This window comes from Ochotona curzoniae, unplaced genomic scaffold (genome assembly GCF_017591425.1).
Source record: "Ochotona curzoniae isolate NIBS_2020 unplaced genomic scaffold, NIBS_Ocur_1.0 scaffold_3208, whole genome shotgun sequence".
Classification (NCBI taxonomy): Eukaryota; Metazoa; Chordata; class Mammalia; order Lagomorpha; family Ochotonidae; genus Ochotona; species Ochotona curzoniae.
Window position 1 is genome coordinate 22,500,239 of NW_024467106.1, and position 3,468 is coordinate 22,503,706.

Below are 3,468 nucleotides of genomic sequence, written 5' to 3' on the forward strand. Positions count from 1 at the left end.
ACTGGGGTTTATCACACACCGTGTCCTCACATCTTGGTACTGTTCAATTCGCTCATCACGTATTCATCAAAAACTTGATGGAGCTCCTACAAGGTGACAAGTCCTGTTCAAGCAACTGACAATGTAGCTTTGGATAAGGCAAACAGTATCCTCACCCTCATGGGGTTTCCACTTTGGGATGAAACTGGCATTAAAAATAATCACCAAAAATAAACTCGCAGAGCGCAGCTATTAGAAGCATGACACAGACAAGGCATATTACCTCAAAACCTCCTAACAGCCACCCTGCTAGGCAGGTAAAGGACACTCACGGTAAGTGGAAATGAGCCCTGAGAAGCTAATGAACCGCAACGCTCTCGGGAGTTAGGAGCAGAGGTGGGACTAGTTTTTCTTAGGGATCATGCTGGGGTCAAGGATATAAAACAAATAAACTCAATTTCCTCATTGTAAAATGAAGAGAATTCTCTCCGTCGGGGCCATGAAGATCAAATCATCTAACAAAAGAAAAACACTTAGAATGGAACCTTGTACCAAAGGTTCGTTCAAAACACATGCTGCTGCCACAAAGTCCCCAGAAAGCAGATAACTGCCAAACTTCGATCATGCGAATTCTCAGAGAAGGTGCCTGAAGTTTTCGTGAAAAAGAGTGACTAACACTCGAGTAAAACGAGAGTAAGGATCTACATGGATTTTGAACACGGGGTACCTGTGTATCATGGGGGCCAGGGCACTCCGAGGAAATAGCTCGGATCATGCGTGAGCACGCATGGCTAGGGGTACACTGTAATTGCTTCTTGGGTTTTGGAATATGAGAGCCCTGGAGGAGGGGGAAGAGATGAGCTGGCTAAACTCAGAGAATAATCCCCTTCTCTATGGCTGTCAGTGGCTCCAGGAGGTGATGAGAGAACAGCAGAGCCAGAGCAAACCTCTGAGGCCCAGGTCCAGACGCGATGGGCATTTGGACCTCCATCATCTGAGAGGTGAAACCCCGATCGTGTGCCAAATTGCCTCTTTAGGCTCCAGCCTCTTCCCACTGTGGACTGTTTGCCTGTCTGCAATGAGATAATTTGTCAGACACCAGCTGCTGATCGCTCCTTCCTCATGGGCACATTTATTATTATGTTACAATGCGCATGAAGAATCTTCACCATCACTAGCGTGAAAATGATTAAAATGTGGGGTTTTTTTGTGCCATTTTTTCCTCTTTGTAGAAATTCTCAAGCCTTCCCCTGTGCCAGAGACAGCGGCATCAGTCACAAGCTACGTTGGGGCGGGGGGGGGGGGAGCAGGCTGGAGAAGAGTCATTGTCATAATTAACAGAAGGACCAGCAAAGAATTCCAAGGTACAGAGCCAAACAAGGAGGTCTGTTTGGAGTCTTTGTGATCAGACCAGGAGTTCAGCAGGCTTGGAAACTGGGCTCTGGTTTCTGAAGGAGTGTAGAGGATGGGCTGGCTGGCTGGCTTCTAGAGCCACACTGTGTCTAATTATGTACCAGGACGCAAGAAAAGGTGTGGGTCTGTCTTTCCAGTTCAGAGGGAGAAAAAAAAATAGACGTGGTGTCTCGCGTCTAAGAAACGAGCAGGCTGACCTTTTCAGAGCATCTGAAAGAAAAAACCAGATGTATTTCTCAAGAGTCACTGTGACTGAAGGCTTGCATTGTGTGCGCACATAATGGGAGAGCTCACCAGAAAACAGCAGCTGAGGATCTGAAGCCAGGCTGTGCTATTGTCCGGCACACAAATGTTCTACAAGGACCGAGACCACCATGCAGCTCTCTGTGTACAGACTATGGAGCTTGGGGGAGCGGGTTGCAAGGGCTTCTTTTTCCTCCTTTTCTTTCTTCCCTTCCTGAAACCTTTTCCTTCCAATCTCTCTACAGTCGCTCCCATTCAACCATCAGCAATTCTTCCCATTGACCCTCCTAGCTTCCCAAACGGGGCGGTGGGTCTCTGAAGGTTTTGTCTTTGTACTTGGCAATCCCATGTTATACAGCCGGGCTCCAGGAAGGAGGTGAGGTCTCAGCTCCCCGGGGACAGTCACGGGGAATTGAATGGCTGTGATTTATTTTTCCACAGAGCAAAGTCAAAGCCAGGCAACTGTGTGTGCTGGGAGAATCTTCCCAGCCTCACCGAGGGCTGCTTTTCTATTGTCCTCAGGGAGGCTCAGGCAAAGGTTGATGGTGATGGAGAGGGGGAGGGAGCAGTAGGAACAAGGGGATAAAGAAGAGGCAGCCATGGGAGATGGGAAAGTGAAGTCCTTTCTCCATTCTAGCTCAGTTCTTTCAGGCTTTCTCCTACAGCCTTTACTGTTTTGGGTTTAGCAAACACAATAAAGCTCTTTTACACACTGTAAGGTGTTTAAAGAGTGGACGTTTGTCTTGTCTTTCTCTTCGCTTTCCCGTTGCACTCAGCATTCCTTTTGCACTACACAGGTTCTCAGTCAATGTCTGCTGAATAGATTAGCTCTGTGTCTCCTCGATCATTGCATTCAACTCCTCGCTGTCACTCACAAGCTCCTCCGAGCAGCAGTCTCCTTGACTATGTAAAGTCCCCTCTCTCTTCAGGATCTCTTTATCACTTCATTTTGCTGATGTTTATTTGGTCATATCTATCGACATTTATGAAACATTTATTGGCCAGCACACAAAAACAATTTCTCTAGCAAGATGAAATCGTAGCTCTCTGTTCTTCTCAGTGGTCTGACTACACTTTCCCTAAAAGTCCATTTGGGGTAGATTCAATATTCCAGAAGCAGGATTTTATTGCCTTTCTGACTAGGAGCAGAAATTTCACTTCCTGATGGCTGAACACAGGACTGCTCTGGGGAACAAGCCACGGGTACTGTCCCTGTACTTGCCAGGTTTTGTATTTGCTGTAATCCTTTGTACTAGAGAGGATTCTAATTATACAAGGGCACTCCAGAAAGTTCATGGGAAATACAATCAAAATATCAATGAATTTTGTTGAAAAACAGAAATGTGTATACAGTGGCATTCAAAAGTTCACGACAAACACATACTACACGTTTTGCAGATGTATTTATTTGGCTTATTTTGATACTACACTTGATCTTAGCCAAAAGGCCGAGAAGCAATTATTTGGCTTATTTTGAAAGGCAGAGAGAAAGAGAAAGATTGAGAGAGAGAGAGAGAGAGAGAGAGAGAGATCTTTCATCTACTCCTTCACTTTTCAAATGGCCACAGCTGCAATCAGGCCACCCACATGGGTGGCATGGAATCAGAGCCATCCTCTGCTTCCTTCTCTGGCACATTACCAGAGAGCGAGTCAGGAGCAGAGCAGGTGGGACTTGAACACATTTACGCATTACAGTCACTTAACAAACACAGTTATGAATGGGTTTCAAATAGTTTTTGAATCGATATACTTACTTTTCAACTCCATTTTTGCAGGAACATTTTAAAGCTTTCTAACACGTTTTTGTTCTACCATATAATAATTTCTATATAG

The 3,468-nt window shown here is 45.5% G+C and overlaps 1 non-coding gene across 1 annotated transcript; it reads right to left on the reverse strand.

Moving 5' to 3' along the window:
- Window positions 1–2,908: 2,908 nt before the first annotated feature.
- Window positions 2,909–3,095, reverse strand: LOC121145188. The gene has a single exon (XR_005881975.1). It is a non-coding gene; the product is annotated as a U2 spliceosomal RNA (small nuclear RNA).
- Between the last annotated feature and the right edge of the window lie 373 nt (window positions 3,096–3,468).